Source organism: Danio aesculapii, chromosome 25, assembly GCF_903798145.1.
Source record: "Danio aesculapii chromosome 25, fDanAes4.1, whole genome shotgun sequence".
In the NCBI taxonomy this organism is placed as follows: domain Eukaryota; kingdom Metazoa; phylum Chordata; class Actinopteri; order Cypriniformes; family Danionidae; genus Danio; species Danio aesculapii.
In genome coordinates, this window is record NC_079459.1 from 10702500 (window position 1) to 10717082 (window position 14583).

General features: G+C 40.8%; 1 protein-coding gene across 4 annotated transcripts in view; it reads left to right on the forward strand.

Moving 5' to 3' along the window:
* The window catches only part of rassf7a (Ras association domain family member 7a), a 57620-nt gene that overhangs the window by 19351 nt on the left and 23686 nt on the right, over positions 1-14583 (forward strand). The window contains exon 1 of one of the 4 annotated variants that reach the window (XM_056451343.1): positions 14076-14218. The exons of the other annotated variants lie outside the window; for them this stretch is intronic. The gene's annotated coding sequence lies outside the window, so the exon portion shown is untranslated. Of the gene's footprint in view, positions 1-14075; positions 14219-14583 lie in introns of those variants that run through there. 4 annotated transcript variants of the gene reach the window in all.

Here is a 14583-nt window from a genome sequence, read left to right on the forward strand (position 1 = left end):
GAAATTTAAATGTTTGTTAGGTATCCACCATCTTTTAGAGGTAGATTACCTAAGAGGAAGTGAGTGCGATGTTTACTCTTGTGGCAGCTTCTATCTGGGGTAAGCAAGAGATGGAAAAGCAATCAACTAAAATGACTGGCCACTTTCTTCAGAGAATAAAGGGATCCTTAAAGGGATAGTTAATTCTCTCATCATTTACTTATTCTTATTATTTTACTGTCCGAAAGCAGTGTTTTGTTTTTTTGTTAAACACAAAAGAAAATATATTGAAGAATGTTGGAAACCTGTGTAACCATTGATTCCATGGTGTTTGTTTTTCCTACTATGGAAACAGGTAGGCATGGGCCAGTATAAGATTTGGTATGATAATCTTGGATAAAAATATCACTGTTTCATGGTAAAGGTATTACTGCTCTAATATATGCTCTTTTTAAATGTCTGGGTAAAAAACTAAAACTTTCCCCCTCAGAACACAAAATATTTTATTTTGAGAAACATTTAAAATATTTTGGAATGGTAAACATGTCAGGCTAAATAATTCAAATGAATCATTGACTTCTGCTGTTCTGTTGTTACTTTTGTTATTATTATTATTAATAATTTACTTATTAATAGTATTATCATCAAATGTTCTACCATTTGATTTATATTTGATTATTATATATATTTTTTATTTTATTAAAATAGGCCTGCAAGTGTACAAAATTAAGTAATGAGATAATCTGAACTTTAAAGTTCAAAGGCTGAAAAAGTCAGCAAAATAAAAAAAAAACATTTGCAATACTTCCTAAATTTGCACTTTATAATAAATGCTTTAATGCCCTAATGATATATCTTTTAAATCTGTGCTTTTATTCAAAATATTGTGGTCTTCTGAGTTACAGAAGGCTAGCATACTTATTTTATTTTATTTATTTTTTGCATCAGATATAATGTTTGATAAAAGCCAGCAGCAATATTTCATTGCTGTCATTTTCATAAAAGGGGCAAAGTAAACATAAAAAAAGTTTGGTTTTCCACTCCGAGCCCCAATTTAGCACCGGCGCCACTGTTTATGAACAGTAGCGAACCGAAAGGAATACTTCAAATAATCGACGAGATAAAGCACAACGCAAAGAGGCATTTCCCGCATCAAGACGCAAATTAATTATTTAGCCAATTAAGGTCCTCCTTCTTCTGTGGGCCCTGGGGCTTCAGCCCCACCTAGCCCTTATGTTAATCCGGCCCTGGCTGTCTTCAGTAGTTTCAATAACACAGATTTCTTTACAATTTAAAACTGCATTTTTGGATATCTGTTCTGCTGGAGATACTGTTGTCTTAAAAACAAAACCAAACTAAAAAAACATAAACAAAAAAACTGACATATACTGTACCATAGGAACGGTATAGCAGAAAATTTTGGCAATTTAAAACCTTGACTTTTCCAAACCACAGAATACCTTGAAAACAGTTATCATCTCATGCCTAGTTACAGGTTTCTTGTTATGAAGCGGACAGGAGACAGAGGTAAGGAAACGTTAGGGTGTTTATTAAATGACAACAAGGAGCACATGAAGGATAGCCAGGAGGATCAGGAATGATGTTGGGGTCTTTTCCTCCGTGGCTGGGTAACAGGAATACACGAGGATGGACAGCACACACCAGATACAGCTGACAGAGGATGACACAGACTTGGAAGGACTGGAAGACAGGACGATTCGGGTGGACCAGGAAGACTAGGAGGAATACAAAGAGAACAGGTAAGTAAAGCGTTTGTTTTAGCTGAGGATGACTACGCTGAGTGGTCGCTCAGTTGTCCGCGTTCGTCGAGACGAGCCCGGACAATGAGCGACTGGAGTGCTGTGCTTTTATCTGGTGCTCGTGAATGTGATGCAGCTGTGTGCTCATTAGAAGTCAGGTGATGGTGATCTTCGTGAGTGGGGATCGTGAGAGCCTGACCAATCCGTGACAGTACCCCCCTCCCCAGGGCCCGCTCCTGAGGGCCGACACCTCCGACGCCGTGGTGGTCTCCCTCTGCCTCTAGGCGCTGGGAACTCAGGGTGGCTCTCATGAAACTCCACCATGAGACTAGGATCGAGAATATCAGCTCTGGGAACCCATGTCCTTTCTTCGGGGCCGTACCCTTCCCAGTCCACCAGGTACTCCAACTGGCCACCACGACGTCGGGAACGCAAGATCTCCTTCACTGCGTAGACGGCTCCTTCTTCTAGGAGCAGTGGAGGAGGGGGTTCCTCTTCGTGGTCAGGCTCTGTGGAGGGAAGAACAGGATCGTGATAGGGTTTCAGGAGTGATACGTGGAATGTAGGGTGAATACGGTAGTGAGAGGGTAATTGTAGTTTGTAGGTGACGGGGTTAACCTGTTCCACGATGGTGAAGGGACCAACAAATCGGGGACTTAACTTGCGAGAGGGCAGTCGCATGCGTATGTCCCGGGTGGATAGCCACACCTTTTGTCCGGGTGTGTATCTGGGTTCTTCAGACCTTCTTCTATCGGCGGTTACCTTGCTTCGACGGACTGCCCTCTGCAGATGTTGATGAGCCTCGTCCCAGACTCTCTCGCTCTCCCGGAACCAGTGATCCACTGCGGGGACATCAGATGGTTCGCCATCCCAGGGAAAGAGCGGTGGTTGGAAGCCCAGGACGCACTGGAATGGCGTGAGTCCGGTGGAGGGTTGCCGCAGTGAATTTTGGGCATATTCTGCCCAGCCCAAATACTGGCTCCAGGAGCTCTGGTGACCACTGCAGAAGGTCCTCAGGAACCGTCCCACCTCCTGAATCTTCCTCTCTGTCTGCCCGTTGGTTTGGGGATGATATCCAGAAGAGAGGCTGACGGCCACACCTAGGAGCTTGAAGAAGGCTTTCCATAGACGTGAGATGAACTGTGGACCTCTGTCCGACACAATATCTTCTGGAATACCAAATGACCTGAAGACTTGATTAAAGATATTGTCGGCTGTTTCAAAGGCTGTGGGAAGACCTTTCAGAGGGATTAGTTTGACAAACTTTGAGAATCTATCTACGATGACTAGAATACAGGTATTACCTTCTGACGAGGGGAGGTCAGTGATAAAGTCCACTCCTAGGTGTGACCAGGGACGGTTCGGAATCGGCAAGGGATGGAGCTTTCCAGCGGGTAGATGACGTGGGCTCTTGGATTGGGCACAGTCCTTACAGCCCTGAACATATTGCCTCACATCCCTTGCCATGTTTGGCCACCAGAATCGTTGGGATACTAGCGAGAGAGTATTGTTGATCCCTGGATGTCCAGTGCCTAGCGAGGTATGTAAGGAGTGGATCAGATCTACCCGGTGTTCAGGTGGTATGAACTGCCGATGAGGAGGGCATCCCGGCGGAGCAGGGGCTTCCGGAGTGGCAACGACTGGAGGAGCGTTCCAGGTGATCGGACAAATGGAGATGTGTTCGGGAAGAATCTTCGTTGGGAGTTCTTCATGATCGTGATGCTCGTGTAAACGAGAGAGAGCGTCTGCTCTTAGATTCTTGGGTCCTGGACGATAGGAAATGGAGAAGTCAAAACGTGAGAAGAAAAGTGACCATCTGGCTTGACGTGGACATAGTCTCTTGGCCTCTTTGATATATTGGAGGTTTTTGTGATCTGTGATCACCTGGAACGGATGTTTGGCTCCCTCCAACCAGTGACGCCACTCCTCCAAGGCTAGCTTGATTGCTAGAAGCTCCCTGTCTCCTATGCTGTAATTCTGCTCCACCGGGCTCAACTTCCGAGAGAAATAGGCACAGGGATGCAGTCGGGGCGGTGTATCATGATGTTGGGATAATACTGCCCCGACGCCGGTGGTGGATGCGTCCACTTCCACCACGAAAGGAAGATTTGGGTCAGGATGAGTCAGGAGTGGGGCCCTTGTGAACTCCTTCTTAAGAAGGCGGAAGGCTGCGGCTGCTTCTTTGGTCCACTCCAGTCCTTTGGGTTTACCCTTGAGGAGATTAGTGAGAGGTGATGTAATCCTGCTGTAGTCCTTGATAAACCGTCTATAAAAGTTAGCAAACCCAAGAAACCTCTGGAGCTCCTTAATGGAAGTGGGTTCTGACCAGGATAGAACAGCCTCAATTTTCTTCCCATCCATACGTATACCGGTTTGGTCAATGATGTATCCCAAGAAATGAATCGACTTCTGGTGGAATGAGCATTTCTCCGCTTTGAGGTAGAGGTGATGTTCTCTCAATGTGTGTAGGACCTCCGCAACGTGTTGGCGATGTTCGGCCTCACTCCGGGAGTAAATGAGGATGTCATCTATGTACACTATTACAAAGTGGTGAAGAAACTCCCGGAGGACTTCATGAATGAAGTTTTGGAATACGGAGGGGGCGTTGACCAGACCGTAAGGCATGACCTCATATTCATAGTGGCCAGTAGGGGTCACGAATGCTGTCTTCCATTGGTCCCCCTCACGTATTCTTATCAGATTATACGCGCTGCGGAGGTCCAATTTAGTGAAGACTTTAGCTTCTCGGAGCTGTTCCAAAGCGGCTGGTACCAGAGGAAGGGGATATCGGTATTTTACTGTACCGTTATTTAGGACCCTGTAGTCGATGCATGGACGCAGCCCTCCGTCCTTCTTGGCCACAAAGAAGAAGCTTGAGGCGGCTGGTGATTTTGAGTGACGTATGTACCCCTGACTCAGAGCCTCCCTTATGTAATCTTCCATTGCCTGATTCTCTGGAAGCGAGAGCGGGTAGATCCTACCTCTTGGCAACTGGGCATCTGGAACTAGGTCGATCGCGCAGTCCCATGGCCGATGCGGCGGTAGCTGGGAAGCTCTCTTGGGGCAGAAGACATCATGAAAGGAGCTGTACTCCTTAGGAATGTGGATAGACTGCTTCTCAGGAGGACTCTCGACCGATGTTGTAAACAAAGAAATGGGGTTCCGACCTTGAAGAGGGAGATTTGGAAAACAGGTAGGTGTACATCCAGATCCCCATTTCTTTATCTCTCCTGTGCCCCAAGAGATGATGGGATCGTGCTTCACCAGCCACGGGCGCCCTAGAATGATGTCCATATTTGCACCCTCCAGAACCAGAAATTGAATCCTCTCTTGATGTAACAACCCCACTTGAAGAAGGATGTCTTCGCATTGTCGATGGATACGGGTCGAAGATCGAGTGCACTGGGTTATCGGTTGTATCTGGTATATATGCGAGGACGCCTCAGTACGTAGGTGGAGTTGACGACAGAGGGATTGGGAGATGAAGTTCCCTGCTGACCCGGAGTCGATGAGGGCTGTGACAAGGAGAGAAATAGAGGCAGTAGTTATTTGTACGGTGGTAGTAAGTGGTTTACATTGTTCAATATTCGTACTGAATACACTCACTGAAGTCCGAATGGGACGAAGGGGACACTCCATACGGGTGTGTCCACTGACACCGCAGTATAGACACAGACCCCGGGTCAGCCTCCTCTGTCGTTCCGCTGATGTCAGTCTTCCAGACTCTATTATCATGGGTTCTGGTTCTGGAGAGGCTGTTGACTCAGGCGATTGGAGGAGTGCAGACGAGGGGGTGATGGTGTCCTGTTGATAGGAACGGAGACGATCGGAACATCGGAGAGAATGTTGGATGAATCTCTCCAGACCCATAGTATCATCTAATGTGGCCAGCTGGATTCGGAGAGTGGGTTCCAAGCCGAGCCGGTACGTGGTCAACAACGATCTCTCATTCCATCCACTTGCAGCTGCTAGAGTGCGAAACCGGAGAGCATATTCCTGTGTAGATAGAGTACCTTGCTTTAGATGATACAGCTGCTCTCCAGCGGCTACTTCCCCATCAGAACGTCCAAACACCTCTTTGAAATACTCCGTGAAGGTAGTGATGGAATTCATGACCGGCCCGGCTTGGTTCCAGATCGTCTCAGCCCATTTAAGTGCAGGCCCAGAGAGTAGTGATACGATGTAGGCGATCTTTGACTTATCTGTGGGATATAGAGAAGGTTGCATTTCGAATATGAGGGAACATTGTAACAGAAAACCATTGCACTCCCCCGCTCCGCCTGAGTAGGGCGCTGGTCGGGCCATGGGACTGGAAGGAAGGGCCGAAGAAGAAACTGTGGAGGCGGAAGTGCTCGGTGCTGGTGGTGCGTTGGAAAGTGGAGCTGGTGGCTGTAGAATCCGCTTCAACTGGTCCACCAGCTCTTGAAAGTGATCGGGGGTGCTCATGTTGTCGTCGTTAATGGTCCGGGCTTCTGTTATGAAGCGGACAGGAGACAGAGGTAAGGAAACGTTAGGGTGTTTATTAAATGACAACAAGGAGCACATGAAGGATAGCCAGGAGGATCAGGAATGATGTTGGGGTCTTTTCCTCCGTGGCTGGGTAACAGGAATACACGAGGATGGACAGCACACACCAGATACAGCTGACAGAGGATGACACAGACTTGGAAGGACTGGAAGACAGGACGATTCGGGTGGACCAGGAAGACTAGGAGGAATACAAAGAGAACAGGTAAGTAAAGCGTTTGTTTTAGCTGAGGATGACTACGCTGAGTGGTCGCTCAGTTGTCCGCTTTCGTCGAGACGAGCCCGGACAATGAGCGACTGGAGTGCTGTGCTTTTATCTGGTGCTCGTGAATGTGATGCAGCTGTGTGCTCATTAGAAGTCAGGTGATGGTGATCTTCGTGAGTGGGGATCGTGAGAGCCTGACCAATCCGTGACATTTCTTCAGTATATCATCGTTTAACAGAACAAAAAAAAAAAAAAAAAGAAAACACAAACTGGTATGGAAAAAGTAAAGTGTAAGCAAATAATTAGAGAATTTTCATTTTTGAGTGAACTGTCCCTTAAAGCATGCTTCAGAATTCTGATATATTTCCAGATGCTTTTCTCTGATTTCTCTCTTCAATTTGACGTTTTTATAATGAGTGGATTTATGAGACAGTTAAGGTTATTTTTAGTGGAGCGCACTTTTGAAGGCTTTTGTTTTGAACATTTGTGATGTTTCTATTTTTTCCCTCCGTTTCAGCATCTGTTGTTAATTTCATTCAAAGTTCAGCGGAAGGTTTAGTGCTGTCTCTCATTATCCCATGTCTTATCCAGACACCCTTTACAGGTTTTCTAACAGAGCTTAGTTGTTAGAAACTCTGAAAGAGCGTACTTCCCATGGTGCAAACTGTGTTTCATCTTTGTTACCTTGTCTTGACTGAAAAAAAATTAATGCATGTGATGCTCGGATTCACATGATTTAAATGCTTATCTGGCCTAGAACACTAGCATTAGAAATTGTTTTTTATCCATGATGCATTAAAAAAAAACTTAGAATGGTGTGAAAACACTGAATGTTGATGCTTTTGATGTTCCATGCTGTCAGAGTAATAATTGCTCAGCAAAGCTTATATATAATGAAAGGATGAGTGTGCTGTGCTTCAGCAGCCTTCTCCCATACAAATATATTCTCTGGAAATTCACAAGCTGTTTACCATTGTTAGTGCAGTAGCCACAAAGGTTTTCCTATATGCACCAGTGAGTGACTAAGTAACAGGAAATCACAGATTGGCAGCTTAATGGGTTAACCTGCTACACTCTAAAAGAGTACAACAGAGATTATTAGAGCAACCATCGTCTTCTTGACAACATCTACACATGATTTGTGAGTCAGTTTCAATTCATAAGCTTGCGATTCAGTTTTGATCCTAACTAATTTAGATTCAACTTTGATTTCTTAGGTACAGGTTTCAGGTACAGTACAGTAAATGTTTTTCACTGAATAACTAATGCTGAAAAAACAGGCCAATGTCAGTAGGGCTGCACAATATATCGTTTCAGCATCGATATTTCATTGTGTGCATCTGCAATAGTCACATCACAAGATATGCAATGTTGAGTCTGGATAATAGTTGACCAGGAGCTAAAGAATTGTATTTAATTACTGTATTTATACAGAATTTATATGATTTATATGAAATTTATACGAAAAAAACTTTTCTTACTTAAATTTTTTGTCTTGTTTAGAGTCGAAATATGTAAATTTCATAGCAAAAACAAGATTATTTTTCTCCTCTGGCAGATAATTTATTTTTAAGAAGTTAAAAACAAAGCAATATTTGTACTTGATCTAAGAATTTTTTTTTTAGATATTTGGACTAGAAATGAGACAAAGCAAAGTAAGAAAAGCATTTTTTGCATTGTGATTATTTAATTTCTGTACCTGAATATTGTTAGACTCCCCAGAAAACTGTCAAAAAGAACTATTCAAACTATCTTGTAAAACTGTATTCATATTGCAATATTTATCGCAGAAAAATAAAATGTTTCAACATCAGATTTTCCAATATCATGCAGCCCTAACTGTTAGTGTGTGCATTAATTTCAAAGGTTACAATTAACAACTTTAAATTTATACTTGCTGTATTAAACAAATGTGCAGCTTGTGTTTGTGTTAAATTGCAAATCATGTTGCTGTTGAGGTGAGATATGACCAAAGTTAAGGACAGGTTTGGGGATATGTGATATAAGAGTGGGTTAGTTGTGCAGGGATAAGGTGATTCATTCATTCATTTTCTTAGTCGGCTTAGTGAAATTATTAATTTAAAAGTAATTTAAATGTATATGTTTAATCATAATTTTCTATTATTTCAATTTTCTAATATAAACATTGAAATCATTGCTGAAAATTATTACATTACATATTGAAGAATGTGTAATGATGAATATATATTGTTAAGGTCAGGGAGAGAGGATCCAACTGCAGAGCGATCAGGGGGTGGATTAATAATTAAATTTACAAGACAACAATATGAAGTGATGTAACAGTCCAAACAGTTGGGTAGGGTATAGGTGGAGGTAGACAGAAGATGGCCACTAAGAGCTGACTGGCTGGATGCTGACAAAGCTGTCAGGGCAGAATTCTGACATTTAAAATATAGTGCATATATTTAGCAGAATATTCTTCTCTAAATTTTAAGCTTTTCTCATGTATAACATTTTTTAGACTTTTCTCATGTAAATATTATGTTATGTGACATTGCGTAGAAGCTGTTTTAAATTAATTAATAAAAATGTCATAATAAGGGTTGGCATGGTGGCTTAGTAGTTAGCACTGTTGCCTCACGGCACAAAGGTCGCTGGTTTGAGTCCCAGCTGGATCAGTTGAAACTTTTGTGTGGAGTTTGCATGTTCTCCTCATGTTCGTGTGGGTTTTCTCAGGGTGCTCCGGTTTCCCCAATAGTTCAAAGACATGCGCTATAGGTGAATTGAATAAACTAAATTGGCTGTAGTGTATGAGTGGGTGTGAATGCGAGAGTGTATGGGTGTTTCCCAGTACTGAGTTGTGGCTGGGAGGGCATCTGCTGCGTAAAACATATACTGGAATAGTTGGCGGTTCATTCTGCTGTTTCGATCTCTGAAGTAGAGACTTAAGGCGAAGGAAAATGAATGAATGATAATTCATAATAATAAAACAAATAATAAAAACATTTACATTAGAGTTAAAACATAAAGAATCAATTGTTCAAAAAGACATTCAGTTTAAGTGGCAAATGAATGATTAGTTCTAAATCCTGAATTAATCCTGTTCTGTTTGGGGACTAATTTCACCTCACCCTCTCTCCTGGTGTGAAGTAACTCTCTATCATAGATTTTCAGCTTCATTACTCTTACTAAAATGCCTATGTGAAATAAAGGAGGCAGGAGGATGTAAAGAATGTATGTACTTTGTGATGCTCCCACACTAGGAATGTGTTGTTTCGCAACACGCACATTCCTCTTCTTTTTCTTTTTTTTTTGTGTGAATCAACAGTGAGGTTTCCCGCCGCATGGACTAAATGTGTAACCTGAAATTGCACTCTCCAGATCTTTTCCAAACATACCCTAATACTTAAAAGTTATAAAGACCTTTGCTTTTTTATATGAATTTACTTAACCTGTAAATGAATGAAGGAATCAATAAACAAGCATATTAAGGTAAATTGGGTGAATATTTAATTTGAGCGCAGATGTACATTAGAAAATTCCAGTTCATTACAGGCTGACCACAGGAGAGTTTGGTTGTCTGTTAATACAGCCACTCACAGTAGGTGCACTTGTTCGATCTTGCATTAAAAATAGGCAAGTCCCTCAGAACTTCCTTTGTTAGTGATCTCTCTTTTATACCTCAGGCTTTAGCATTCATCATTAAGATACATTTGGAGTAGAAAGCAACATTATAAAAAATGTGAACTTGTCTGTTTAAAAATGTGTTCAATTAAACTTGAACATAAAGTCTCATTCTGCATCCAAGCAAATTTAAGCTTAGAGGTAAAGAAGATGCATAAACTGGCTAAAGCTGACTTTGCAGTTTAGTAATGTTAGTAAATGTGTTTTGTTTTATGTAACAAAACCACAAAGCTCTGCACCTAACACATTCGGGTTACCCTATGAAAAGAAGTCACACAGAGTCCTGTACCTCAGTCAGACAACACAGGCCAGATTTAAAGTAGAAATTAATTTATTAATAAAGAAAAGGAGCTCTTATGAACAGAACCAAGGACTAATGAAAATTAGGGCCAAAACAACAAACAAAACAAGAATTGCTAGCTAGTTTAAGGGTGCTTTCACATCTGCCTCATTTAGATCGGTTAAAACGTACCAGAGTTTGTTTGCCTTTTTGGTACGGGTCATTTGGACAGGTGTGAAAGCCAGAATTGTACTCAGATGCACACCAAAAGTGGACCAGACAAGCACACTGAAACCTGCTGATGGTATTGGTCCGACTCAGGTCTTTGAGTCTTGTTCATCGAGATGAACAAATCTTTTTTAGAGTCATTTCGTTCATTTGGTTCAATTTGCCAAAATATTATTAAAACGAATACTATACTCTTTATTACATAAATAGAATACTATAAGAAGGAGAAAATAATAATTCAATGTTTACCTGCTCTTTTGTCTATGAAGGTATTTTTGTCTCTTTGCTCAGCTCACCTCTTCATGTTCACGTTACACTAACAGGCACATATAATCTTAACCAATTTACACAGTCTGAGCAAATAGGAGCCATGATGATCAGTTCACCTTTCGAGTCTTCTGGTTCTTGAGTCGTTCATTCATCACTTGATAGAATGACTCAAACCCGAGGACTCGAGAGGTGAACGGATCAAATCTCTTTCTCTCTTTCTGGTTTTAATAATTTTTTTGTGTGTTTTTATCTTTTTTATTCTTGTTTATTTAAAGTACTTTGGATTGCCACTGTTTTTGAAATGTGCTATATAAGTAAACTTGCCTTGCCTCACCTTGAAATCTAAAAATGCACTTCCTATTTTTTTTAGTTAAAATGTCAGATTATGTATATTTTAGAAATTTGGCGTGGCTAACATATTATGTTAGCCATGTTAACATGGCTAACGTGGCTAACATATTTAACCAACTGTGAGTTTTGACAACAACCAGAAATGGTGAGGAGGAGGTGCCTGTTCCCCAAACTCTTTTCCGGACATTTCAGAATGAAATGTCTATTTTACTATATCTATTCAGCTCACAGTAGAAAAAACAAGCTACGACCACTGATTTGTTATTTAATATTCAGTTTCTCTAGGAACTGCATCACAATATGAAAAGGGGTAGGGCCATATAATATCATTTTTTAAAATGACAATGATAATGTTCTGAAGGCTCAAAATAATACTGTGCAACCTTTCCCTACAGGACGCATCAAGAACAGGGACAAGAACAGTCATTTTTCACAATTTTTTTAGTAGCAACTTGTAAAGAGAGGTCCTAATGATAAATCCTAAAACTTTTACAACAAAATTATTAGGCTAATATAAAAAGTCAGGCTCTATCATATGGCTATACATAGAATTTGCAACATGAAACATGGAAAAAGTGGGCCAGCTGGGACTTAAAACACCAGAGCTGAAAAGTGGCCCCAGTCTTGCCATTTTCTGTCTTGAGAAAACTACAAACCTGTCTTTATGTGTACAGTTACAAACCATGCAGTTTGCTAATGTGTAACCATGTATTCTTGTGGTAGCACATGGGTTTAGTTTTTCAGATGGTGTTGGATTTAAGATTGACCTGAAATTGCTGTCTATTGGCAAAGATAATTTAAGAAAAACTCAAAATTGCAACTTCCCATTGGCGACCTGACAAAAATGTATACCCACACACTTGCTAACTTGTTGATGCCAAGATAGGGATTTTTGGGCAGTGAGTGGAGACAAGCTCTTTTGTTTTCTCAGGCTGCCTTTGTGAAGCCTGGTCACTTTTGTTGCTCTCAACGTTCCTCTGTTTAAAGGCAAAGGGTCAGTGCTCCTACCATTCATGTGGCTAAAGTAGATAAATACCACTAGTAAATTGTTATAATTATTTATTATTTAAATTTTACATTGCTTTTAAAGAATATTCACATTAAATTTACAGTGGTGTTTGTCAATGCCAAATGCTTGTAGGCTTATCTTGAACTTTATAGTTCAAACATTACCACTGTTACGGGTTAAGCTGCGGTCACACTAGGGTTTTCCTCCCATAGACTTCCATTCATACGCACGCGAATGCGTCAGACCGGAAACGCAAGGTCATGCGTCAAGTTTCGTATGTCGCTGCTGCAAAGTTCAAGCTTGGTGATCTCTGACCTGCGAAATCGCATCACTTGACTGCGTGAGACCAATCGAGGATCAAAACAGGACCTCTCTGGACAGAAATTTAAAACATGGAGCGATCGCTCGCTGTTTTTAATGTCTAATCATCTTGTTTAATCCCGCCCCTTTTCGCAGCGCCACACGACAGAATTTCGCACACACAAAGCCTAGTGTGACCGCAGCTTTAGTCTGGCCTCCTAAAAAAGCTTCATTCATTTTAGGTGGTGTTAATTTCTTAGTTAATACCTCATAATACATTAAAATCAGTAACAAAAAACTAATAACAAAATAGAAAATGTCATATATTTGTACAATATTTGTACTATGATCCTTTTGTAAAATGTAATTTGGTTGGAAAGTATTTTTAAAGTAGTTTAAAAAACAATTTTCAAATTTGCTAAATCTTATTGGTTTGCTATGATAAATTTGTTTTAAAACACCTATCTGTGTATATTGTAATGTACTGTAAATTATATAGTATGTAATTTGTTTCTTAGGCTTCAGAAGAACTAAGAAATTTGTCTTAATTTTCATGAAACATGACTAACAATGGCATCAATCTCACCATATTGTTGAATCTTTCAATTCTGCATTTGTAACGAGCCATCGTGCCATAAGTTGTGTGTCTTAAAGCTCTTAAGTTCATGCATTCTTGGTTCATTTTGAGTCAGACTTGTGAAATCTCAAACACTTATTACCATGTCACCAAACCAGCAAACTCCTGTGGACATAATCATGTGCATTATGATCATGTCTACAAGACAGGGTTTGCTAAGAAACTGGGATTAAAAGATCAGCTGTACCTCAATAAGGACTTTTACAAGCACAGCTGCATAGTGTCAAAACAGAAATATAAACAAGGATACTTTAACTAAAACAGGAGTCGCCGTTTGTGGACATTAAAGCATGTTTATTTGTACAGTAGCATAATGTATCTCTATACAGCAACATATACTGACTTGTATGACATTTGCTGCAAATAGATGAGCAGAAACTTTGATACATATTAAACGTGTATGTGCGTGTGTTTGTGTATGTGTGTGTGTGTGCAGTGACTTTTGTAATGGTCAGTGTTGCCAACTCTTTTCAATGGAAAGGCACTAAGCTCTGCTTGAAAAGTCGCTAAATGTCACTAGATGATATCATACAGCCATTTGGATATAACTGATGTCGTCATGTCCAAACTGTTTGTGTTTGCTCTGCTGTGATTTAATAAAGTGTTTTTTATATTTGCACTACACTTTAAATGTAAATTTAATTAAATGCATTGTTGTTTGAATACAGTATATCCGTGCAGATGTGCAGTGTATTTACAGTTATCTCTCAGACAATTTCAAAATCTGGTGTCGCTAAAAGATCTGTGATTGTGAACAATATACACACAAGAGAAGAATAAACAGTCAAATTAAATTGTAAAATGTACAAAAAAAAAGGGAAGGAGAAGCAGAGGTTTGACTGTACTAGAGAAGAACCACATGCTTGTGGTGCTAAATCATGTAATATCAGTACCCAAAGCGTGATCTGCTCTCAGCCTGCAGGTGGGAGAGACTGGGCCACATGCTAGTGCTCTGAAGCGGGGGTAGGGCCGACGGCATCACCTGCAACTCATTGAGAAGAGCAGGAATGGTACAGGATATGGACAGGTCAGAGTCTCGGAAATGTCCAGTAACATTAAAACAATCACTAGATATGTTGCTGATTGCTTTTTGAAAATCTCACTAGGGAGGTCTGTAAAGTCACTAAATAAAAGTCACTAAATGTCACTAAGTTGTCAAACTGGTAATGGTATTTGTGTGTAGCTCATTCAATGGTATTTGTGTGTAGCTCATTCATTTTTCACACAAAAAGTACATCAAATAACCATTCAGAAACTTCCTGGTTCAGTGTTACTTTGGTATTTGTGAGTGGATCTCTGTTTTTTCATTGTGCTGTGTTTATCTGGCATTAGAAGCTGGAAAAATGGACATGCCAGAACAGTGGGCGGAGAGAACCAGCTCCAAAATGGCTA